This window comes from Tupaia chinensis, unplaced genomic scaffold (assembly GCF_000334495.1).
Source record: "Tupaia chinensis unplaced genomic scaffold, TupChi_1.0 Scaffold138500_1, whole genome shotgun sequence".
NCBI classification, from domain to species: domain Eukaryota; kingdom Metazoa; phylum Chordata; class Mammalia; order Scandentia; family Tupaiidae; genus Tupaia; species Tupaia belangeri.
This window is the reverse complement of record NW_006198396.1, coordinates 343,253-354,468: the sequence shown is the minus strand read 5'-3', so window position 1 is coordinate 354,468 and position 11,216 is coordinate 343,253. Positions and strand designations below refer to the sequence as shown.

Genomic DNA, 11,216 nt, shown 5'->3' with positions numbered 1-11,216 from the left:
TTCCCTTCTGGGATACCAATTATACAGATGTTTGGACATTTGATGATATTTAGTATTTGTCATATATTATTCTCATTTCAGGGGGCAATTTTCTCAGTCTTTGTGGTAGATTTTTCTAGGCCAGTGATTCTTTTACATCTGAAATTCGATTTTCTGTCTGATCTAGTCTGCTTTTAATACTTTCAAGGGAGATTTTGACTTCCTGTATTATAGCCTTCATCTCTAACAGGTCCATTCAATTAATTTTTAGAGTGTAAATTTCCTCTTTTAAATCTTGCAAGAATTTCCTCATCTCCTAGAACGTATCAGCTCCTTTCTCCTGCCTCTTCTGTAGTTCATTCTCACTCTTCTCTTCCATCTCTGTTAGCTTTGTCACTATAAATATTCTAAATTCTTTTTCTGACATTTCCATGAGTTTCATTGTACTGTCTGAGGATGAGGAATATTCTTTTCCCTTGGAGGAGAAGTATTTTCTTGCTTTCCCATATTTCTTGTGACCCTGCGGTGATTTCTAGTCATCTGATGATGGTGTGTTTCTTCCTAATTCTTGAAGTTCAATCTGAGCATTCAGAGGCATGCAGGAGGTGATCTGCAATCTTTCTTCCATTCCATTGTTCACTTTTTGTGCATCAGCTTCAGTGAGAATTGAGGAATATTCTGACCCTAATCATATTCAGATATTTGGATACTGTTCACTTGGATCTACCTAGACACTTAATGCATAGAGACTGAGTAGCGAAGGAAAACAGATAAAGAAAAAAGGAAAAGAACTCGAAGAAGAGGAAAGAAGAAGAAAAAATAAAATAAAAAAAGAAGAAAGAAAAAATGATAATAAAAAAATTTTAGATTCTAACTTCAAAAAGCAAAAAATGAAAAGCAGTATTTTACAGCTCAAGTTCAGTATCTCTCTCAGGATAGGCCTGGGTTTGTGCTTTTCCTAAATGGGATGGGGAAAGGCACAAATTAGCACAATAAAGGAGGGGCTTGAGAGCCCAGAAAATACTTTACCTTAAAAGACAGTGGGAGACACAGAGGACAGAGAGAGAGAGAGAGAGAGATGGAGAGAAGGAGACAGAGGTAGCCCTTCCCACTAGAAATGAATCCAGAGGGATAAGTCTCAGCAGAAAATTTTCATTTTTAGTCATGAAAACAATATTTCACAGCTCATGTTCAGTATCCATCTCAGGATAGATAAAAGCCTTTTTTTAGTTCATCCATTCTTCTGATAGAACTGATAGCACATACTTCATCCTATCCACCCACTGCCAACATTGACAACAAAATAGAAAACCAAAAAGAAAACTCAGTGAAAGAAATAATTTCTAAAAGGACACATTTGTAGTCACATTTAGCTTTAGAAAAACAGCGGTTTTCAGGGACTAATATCCTGTTAGATCCTATGTCAACAGTTATTTATAGTACTTATATATAGTTCAGTGTTCTTGGAGAACCTAGGGATTCTTTACCTGACTTTGGGCCTCAAGATGTCTACATCAGCCCCTGTCCGGTAGCCAAGAAGAGATTAATCATATCATAACAGCAACTTGATCCTACCTCAGAGCCAGTTCTGGCTACTCTGAGCTTGTGTCTCAATTCCCAGAGGATTGCTTTCTCTGTCCTGCCTACTCTACCCAATGACCCTATATTCTTGATCAGTCTTACATTTCTCTGATTAGCCTTTTATTTGGATACTTGTTTATTCTTTCTTATTTAATGAACACGATCATGAATACTGTTTTAGGTACTTTATAAATATTAACACATTTCATTATTAAAACAACCTTATGAGGGAGGTTCTATTGTCCTCATATTATAAATGAAAAAAATTCAGGCATAAATAAGATCAATTAACTGATCCAAAGACCACGTTGCAAGTAAGTGGTGGAGCAGAGATTGGAAGCCAAATAAGGCAGCTCAAGAATTCATGCTTTTAACCATTATGCTATGCTGGCCTCAAAAAGGAGATGGCCAAATTACAACTATTGGTCTACCAATTATCCTAAAGATGTCTTGCCTTCCTTTTTTTACAGAAAAGGTATAATAACATTGAATTTACAATTTTTTAAAGGCAACCAGAAGTACATATCCTAACTTTGTTTACATGATGCTTACAACATATTACATGATAGACCGTTTTAGCACAATCCTTAGCAGTAGTGTTGCATAAACCTGGAGGGGTGGGCAGAAACATTACTTAGCAAATCACATTATTCCTCATAACTTTAATCGAAGCAGAACTCTTTTGTAAACAGAAGAGCATGATTTTCATCTCTAAAAATTATCCTATTACATGTTTTAACAGGTGTTTTTCTGAATCCCATTGGCCTGAGAGCCAAAATTGAGGCATCTGGACCACATCAACCCCACTCAACTTCTAATCTTGCAACTCCAGGTTTTCTAATTTTTTTTTCTTGAGTCAGACAGAATGTCTTCTATATCTGTTAATTGCACCCCCAATCATAGGAGTGAGCTAGATAGCTTCTTGCCTTCATTCTACTTTTCTGTTCCTGCACTTGCTTTCCTTATCAGAAGGGCAGATGCACTCCTCTGAGAGAACACCAAATGCCAGATGACGCCAGTGCAGCAGCAGGGCCCGGAGGCCCTGGGAGTCCTGGGATAGGAGGCTGCGGCAGTTTCCATGGAGGCTTCGGCAGTGGCCCCCATGGTCGGGGCCAGGGCCCAGGCCTAGGACCTGGCCGCCGAGCTCAGGGAGGCAAGGCCGAAGACAAGGAGTAGATCCTGGGCACCAAGCTGGGCCACCTGGTCAAAGACATGAAAATCAAATCCCTGGAGGAGATTTATCTCTTCTCTCTGCCCATCAAGGAGTCTGAGATTATCAACTTCTTCCTGGGAGCGTCTCTCAAGGATGAGGTTCTGAAGATCATGCCTGTGCAGAAGCAGACTCGCTCTGGCCAGTGGACCAGGTTCAAGGCGCGACTGCAATGGCCACATTGGTTTGGGCATGAAGTGCTCCAAGGAGGTGGTCACCGCCATCCGAGGGGCCATCATCCTGGCCAAACTCTCCATTGTCCCAGTACAGAGAGGCTACTGGGGAAACAAGATCAGCAAGTCCCACACTGTCCCTAGCAAGGTGACTGGCCCCTGTGGCTCTGTACTGGTGATCCTCATTCCTGCCCCAAGAGGCACTGGCATTGTCTCAGCTCCTATACCCAAGAAGCTGCTGATGATGGTTGGCATCAATGACTGCTACACCTTAGCCTGGGGCTGTACTGCCACCCTGGACAACTTCGCCAAGGCCACTTTTGATGTCATCTCCAAGACCTACAGCTATCTGACCCCTGACCTCTGGAAAGAGACCGTGTTCACCAAGTCTCCCTATCAGGAATTTACCAACCATCTTGTCATGACCCATACCAGAGTCTCTGTGCAGAGGACCCAGGCTCCAGCTGGGTATTTCATACAGCGAGAATAAAGTGAATTAAGCCTTAAAAAAAAAAAAAGAAGGGCAGCTGCTGAACTGACTGCTGTTTGTTAGTCTGTTGATTCAGGCCTCTGTCCATCTCCTTAGGCCTTCTCCTTTTCCAAATCACTGTCTTATCTTCTAAGGCTAACAAACACTCTTCTAATACACCCATTTTAGCTATCTAGTTACTAAACATAGAAAGAAAATACAGTCTTAATTCTTTCCTTTTCTCTACCCTCACATCTAATCTATCAGCAAGCCCTGTTGACTCTATCTTTAAGTTATAACCAAAACCCTTCCAATTCTCCCCATCTCTATTGTTACCATCCTAATACAAGACATTATCTCTCCTTGGATTAAAAACAATAGCCTCCAATCTAGTTTCAATATTTCCACTCTTAACTACCTTAAAATTGCCCATTCTGCATATAATAATCTTGTTAAAGCAAATAAATAAAATAGAAAATAAATGAAATATACAGAAAATAAATGAAAGCAAAAGCTGGTTTTTTGAAAAGATAAACAAGATTAACACCAAAACATACAGCCAATTCATTTTGACAAAGAGTACCAGTTAATCCAGTAAGAAAAAGAAAACCTTTTTAGCAAATGGTGCTGGGAAAACTGGAGTTTCCACCTGCAGAAAGATGAATCTGAACCCCTATCTGTCACTATTAACAAAAATCAAATCAAAGTGGATCAAAGATCTAAACCTAAGACCGTATACTATAAAACTGCTGGTGGAAAACACTGAGGAAACTCTGGGAGACATTAGGGTAGGTAAAGAGTTCTTAAGCAAGAACCCCAAATCACAGGCAATAGTCCCCAAAATAGACAGGTGTGATTACATCAGATTAAGGAGTTTCTGCACAGCAAAGGACACTGTAATTAGCATGAATCGTCAACCTTTGGAATGGGAGAGAATTTTTATTAACTGTGCCTCAGATAATGGACTGATAACCAGAATACATAGGGAACTCAAGCAGCTTACCCAGAAGAAAATGATTCACCCAATTAAAAGATAGAAAAATGAGCTGAATAAACAACTCTCTAAGGAAGACACATGAACAGTCAAAAAGCATATGAATGTTTAAGTGCTGGCGAGGCTGTAGAGAAAAGGGAAATTTCCTATACTGTTGGTTGGAATTTAAATTAGTACAGCCACTTTGTAGAACAATATGGAGCTTCCTCAAAGACCTACAAATATAACTACCATATGATCTAGCAATTCCAATTCCTGGGTATCACCCAAGGTATAAAAATACACTCAGTCAGAAAAACATTTGCATATCCATGTTTATTGTGGCATTATTCACAATTGTTAAGACATGGAACCAATCTAAATATCCACGAACAGATGAATGGATTGAAAAAATGTGGCTCATATACACTACAGAATACTACTCAGCCATAAAAAATAATGAGACTCTGGCATTTGATAGAAAATGGACAAATATGAAAGCGAACAAATATGCTAAGTGAACCAAGCCAAACTATGAAAGAGAGGCATTATATGTCCCCATTTAAAATACACTGAATGTTGGCACTGTATGGCAGAAACTCTCTTTCTTTTTTTCTTTATTTTTATTTGACTTTTAATTTAAACTTTCCCCTGTGGCTTCAACATCATGGAGCATTGCATTACTGCTGCACCACCAGGCTGGCCTAATTTCTCTTATAAATCAGAAGATGATTCTAGGAACATTATATAACAGCCTCTAAAGCTAATGTCTCCATCTCACAGAGCATAAAGTTTAAGTTCATTGATTAAGACCAGATGGAAATATAACACATTTTCAGATCTTTATAGAATAGAAACAGGCCATGGGTATACTGATGATGCCTGGATATTGAACACACCCACCAAACTAGGTTGAATTATGCTAAGCGTCCATGTGGGCTGTTAACACTACCTTTTGTTTTACCATTTTTTTCCCTTTTGGTCACAGGGTACATGTGCTTACTGAAGAGAGATAGAGAGAAAGAGAGACAATAAGAAAGAAAGTGAGAAATCACCTCCCAGGAGGACGGCAATGCCACAATCCCTTTTCCTCTATTCTCCTGGGATTTGGGGCATGCATGTACATGTCCCCAGAGTGATTTTCAAGCCACCAGGTCCAGGACTCAAACCATATTAGGCCATGTGGGAGTCTAATACCTTAACTACCACACCACCTGCTGGCCTCTATCTTAATATTTTAAATCACATAATTAAAGAGAATTACGAGTACCACTTCCACTTAAATGGTGGTGGAAAGGGCATTGAGTGCATAAAGTGGTATCATGGCATGACAGTAAAACACTTAGTAGAAGTCACAGATGGAGTTTTTATATAACCTTAGCCCAGGGAATCACCTCTTTAGGCCTAACTTTGTTCATGTGCAAAGTAAGTAAATCAATATAGATGATCTCTACCAACTGTAACAGCCTATCATCTTAAACTTTTACATTAATACAAAAGTACAAATATAAAAGTGAGAGTTGATACATACAAAACCCAACTGCTACTACAATGTTAAACATTTAGCAGTGATTATTAGATATTATAGTCAAATGATTCTCTATATATGTACTATATATGTTACCTTAGGCAATTTACCCAATGATATATGTGAACTGAAGACAGTAGTAGCAATAGCAGCAGCAGCAGCAACAATAAAAGCAATGGTGATGGTAATAGTGGTGGCTAAAATTTATGTTGGCTTTCTATCAGCTATATCCTGTTATAGACACTTAACAAACATTAACTCATCTAATCCTCATCATAAACACTAGAATGGAAGTACTCTTTTTTTTAAAAAAAAAAAAAGGTTTTTTTCATAGTGCTTTGCATGTGCTTGCCAGAGAGAGACAGAGAGTGTCAGTGAGAGAGAAAGTGAGAAATCACCCCCTAGGGAGGATGGCCATGCCACAGTCAACTTCTCTTCTATTCTCTTCCCAGGATTCTTGTTAAATATGCACATGCACCCTGCGAGATTTTCAAGTTACCAGATCTGGAAATTGAAGTATCATTAACCATGTGGGAGTCCAGAGCCTTAACCACTATACCATCCACTAACCCTGGGAGTATTCTTATTATATGCACTTTGTAGAGAAGAAAGATGAAGTATAGAAAAATAAGGTGGCTTGCCTTAATGACAGGAGTGTCAGAATTCAAACTTAGAATTTCGGCTATTAATCAGGACAGAGAAAAGAGAAGAAGAACTAGGAATCTTACTTCCAGCTAAGATATAGTAAAAGAGACCAGGTTTATCCCCTTTCCTTAAACAACTGGAAAGTCAGAAAAAATAAAAATAAAACAATGGTAGCACAGGACTGTGATCTCTAAGAAAAGAAACAAACAAAGAAAGCCTAATCATTGCTCCAGGTTATTGTATAGAGGCAATTTCCAGGCCATAGAGCAAGGAGAAGGAACTCAAACAGCTCCCAGTAGTTTCACTGAATAGAGTGCAGATAGGCCTATATGGTTTGAAATTGTGGAGGAGAGTACAGGATTCAATGGAGCTGCAGAGAGAAGAGGAGCTCTATAAATCTAGAGAGGGGTTCCTGTGACTCTTCGGCTGATTATCCAATCTGCATATACATAAAAAAAAGAAGCTAGTCAATCTGGGCAAAAGAACCATCAGGAGGGAATGACTTTCAGGGCAGTGACATGACATGACACACAGACAGACTCTCCACCTAGTCAAACAATGACAATTGATGAAAATTATTAAAAAGCAACAACGGCTGGGCTGGCCCTGTAGCACACTGATTAAGTGCTGTGCATAGAAAGCCAGATCCTACTTAGCCAACTGCAATTCAAATTCTGGTCCCAGTGATTTGGGGAAAAAATGCCAGGCATGTATGTGTATATGCCCAAAAATGCTGACAAGAAGGAGAAATGGAAAAGAAAGGATTAAGTGTGACCATGCCCCATTAGAAGTGCTTTCCATTTATCTCTCTCATGCCCTCTGAGAATTACAAAAAATTATTTGATCGACCAGTAAAATATATTTTTTAAAAGCAACAATTGCTAAAAGTTTCTAGAAATTATCCCAAGGGCATACAGCAAATGAAGAAACATATCTTTGAGAAAGTTTACTAAATTTTGGTAAGAGCAAAATCATTTGGTGGCATTTAAGATGTGATATCCTTTGAACCTCCATTTCATTTCTCAGGCCAGTATGATAGAAATTCTACTCTGGTAGTTGCAGTCAAAAACACAGAGCTTCCTTTTCCTCCAACTTGCAGCCTAAGATTATGGTGTCACATGGGGTAGGGCAGGATGCTGAGTTTTCTTACACACCCCCAGCCCTGACCAGAAGCTTCCAACCCCATCAATATAGTAGGGAGGTATAACTGAGAGAAAAGCAGGCCACCGTCACAAACTTCAGCTCTAAAGAAGTGGCGTGGATGTTTTCCTCAGGAGAGTAGGAACAGGGGAGTATAAGAACAAAGGACTCCATAACTATCTTCTAAGGAACTTAGTTTATTTAAAACAGATTCAGTGCACTGTGGAAAAGAGTGGAGATTTTGGTGGTGAGTACTTAAAAAGGGGCTAGTTGCTCCATGAAAGCAAGATGCTAAACTATTTATCAGCTTTCTGATTAACAGAGATACCCAGGGAAAAATATACCTAAGAGGCTTCCTGGGGTCAGAATTAACCTCAGGTACTGCTCTCTAAACTACCTGTGTAAACAGGCCTGAATTTAATTGAATCAGAAAGAGCAATTTATGCCCCAGAACATTTCAAAAACAATAGAACAGCCTGTTGGAAACTAATAATGGCTAACAGCTGACTACCTATGACAGAAACATACAATTTAACAGAGGGATTAGAAAAAGAGACGGTCAAATAGAGCCTGCTAAAAACCACTGCCATACCAAGATGACTATGAAAACACCAATCTTTGTATCTTTTGATAGCTCAAAAGCTTCACAATGTGGAAGAAATAGACTTCATTGAACTAGTACATTCAAGTCGCTAAACAAAAAACAATAACTAACTCTAAATGGGGGGAGGAGTGGTGGTGGTAGTCAGTATCCAGATTGCTACACTGTATTATCTAAAATGTTTTTTTTTTTCTCAATTTATTTATTTTTTCTTTTTTGGGGGCTAGAGAAGGTATTCTCTTGCCAGAGAGAGAGGAGAGGAGAAAGCACCCCAAAAAGAAATGGTCATGCTGCAATCCATTCTTCTCGATCTTTCCCTCCTTTTAAGATTTTGGGCATGCAAGAACACATGCCCGGCATGTCTCTCAAGTCATTGTGTCTGTAACAAATCATGCAGTTGACCATATGGAATCCAGCTGCCTTAACCACCAGGCCATGGAGCCGGCCCTAAAATACTCAGTTTTAGCACAAAATTACAAGGCATGCAAAAAGCCAGTAAAGGGTGACTCATACACAGCTTTTAAAAAATAGGTAAGAGAAACTGTCTTTGAGAAGGCTCCAATAGAGCATTTAGTAGACAAAGTCTTTGAAGCATATATTATGATTATGTTCAAAGAAAATCATGATATGTGTGTATATGTATGTATATGTGTGTATGTGTATACATATGTGTGTGTGTATATATATGTATATATATGCATATTCTGGAGCTAAAATCTATAATAATGGAAATAAATTCATTAGAGGTGTTCAACAGCAGATTGGACAGGCAGAAGAAGAAAACGTCAAGAAAGAACAGCAGATTGTGCAATCAAAAGAACAGAGAAGAAAATGTAAAGAAGAAAATTTAATAGAGCTTCAGACTCCTTTAAGTACACCAGCATAACCCAAAACAAAGTAACAGAAGGAGAGAAGAGGAAGAAAAAATATTAGAAGAGAGAATGGCTGAAAACTTCTTAAATTTGGTGAAAAACATTAACTTATGTATAAAAGAAGCTCAACAAACTTCAAGTAAGAAAATCAAAGAAAAAATGTTTAAAGTTAAAATCTTGAAAAAAGCAAGAGAAAAATGACTCATCTAACTTCCTATCAGAGACAGCGAAAGTCAAACACCAGTAAAATAATATTTTCAAAGTAATGAAAGGGGGATAAAAGCTAACTAACAAAATAGTCAACCAATGATCTTCTCTTGGATTGGCCCCAAAACACAGTGGTTAAGTCCTGTGCAGAGGGGACTAAATCCACATAGCTGACAATGATTCAAATCTCAGCCACAGTTGCAACACACTGGATGCTCATGTGCCCATGCCCAGGATCTGGATGGGATGGAAAAATGGAAGAAAAAGATCACAGTATGAGTAGGCCCCATTGGAAGGTTCTCTCTTTCTCTCTTTCTCTCTCTCTCTCTGGAGGATGCATGTATACTTTGGCATTAAAAACAAACAAACAAATAAACAAACAAACAAAACTTTCTTGGGGCTATCAGGTGGCATGGTGGTTAAGAGTGCCTGACTCCCACATGGCCGACTATGGTTCAAGTCCAGGGTCCAGGACCCAGCGGCTTGCTTTCTCACGTTCCCTCTCTCTCTCCCTTTCTCTCTCTGTCCCTCTCTCTGGTCAAATTAAAATAAATAGATAGATAAATAAATAAATAGATAGATAGATAAAATGAAGTTGAAATGAAATTTAAGAAAATAATCTTCTCTCTAGAAAAATGGTCTTTAAAGAATTAAAATGAAATAAGAACATTCTCAGATAAAGACAAATATTGTATTTGTCTTACAAGAAATATGAAGAGAATGTCAAAAAGTTCATGGAAAAATGAAATTAAAACATAAGCTTATTTCAGTGCAAAAAATTTTGCAATCTATGTATAGCTTTTTTTCATAATGTTAATTTTCTATGAATGTTTTAAAGCCCACTTGTACTAAAATGAGTTCTTCAGGCTGAAAGAAAATTAACCATTAATGATAATTTAATCCCACACCCCTAAAGAAAAATCTCACCCATGCAGGACACTTGGTAATCACACAATTATAAAATATTATAAAATGTATATTTTCCTTCCTTCTTCTTTCAACTAATTTAATTGTATGAAACAATACATATATAATTGAATTTGGGGTATATACTAGATATACTACATACAAAAACATATAGCAATACATTTATTTAGTTTTAACTGTACCAGAGAAGTGGGTAAGAACAAACTGTATTAAAGTAAGGAAATGGTGGCCAGCAGGTGACATGGTGGTTAAGGTGCTGGACTCGCACATGGCTAACTGCAGTTGGCTAATTGCAGTTTCAAGTGCTAGACCCGGTGGCTTGAAAATCACACTATATGCATGTGCACATATACCCAAAATCCCATGAGGAGAATGGAGCAGAAGGGTCTGCACTATGATAAATTAAGATGTACAGGATAAGTCCTAGTGCAACCACAATGAAAGTAACTAAACAGTACATAGTAAAAAAATCATAAAAGGAATTTAAATGTTACACTAGTATATGAGTGCAGTGACTAACCCTATTTCTTAAAGAGTGAGGTAATCTCCTTTGCCCTCCATTTCTCCATCCATGCTATAGCAAATTAGAATAACAATGTGTTTTCTTTCCCCTAGGTGGCCATTGTTTGGATAGATTGACTCTGGGAGCTTAGGGCAAACATGCTCTTAACCCCAGCATAGCTCCTTTGGAATCCTTTTAATGTCCCAGCAGACCAGCAGATGGCATGGAGATTAAGGCAGCTGGATCCTGCATAGCCAACTATACTATTAAAATCTCAGATAGGGGGCACCTGCGTGGGCCCCCCCCGGGTCCTGCGCGGTGTGGCAGCGGTGCCTGTGCGGGCCCCCCGGGCCCTGTGCAGCGCGGTGGTGGTGCCTGCGTGGCCCCCCGGGCCTGCGCGGCTGGGGCT

At 38.8% G+C, this 11,216-nt stretch overlaps 1 protein-coding gene and 1 pseudogene across 1 annotated transcript in view; one reads left to right on the top strand and one right to left on the bottom strand.

Moving 5' to 3' along the window:
* Nucleotides 1-11,216, bottom strand: part of LOC102481074 (ectodysplasin-A-like) — a 456,842-nt gene that overhangs the window by 286,483 nt on the left and 159,143 nt on the right. The gene's annotated exons all lie outside the window — the stretch shown is intronic.
* On the top strand, nt 2,563-3,433 carry LOC106733175 (40S ribosomal protein S2 pseudogene; annotated as a pseudogene).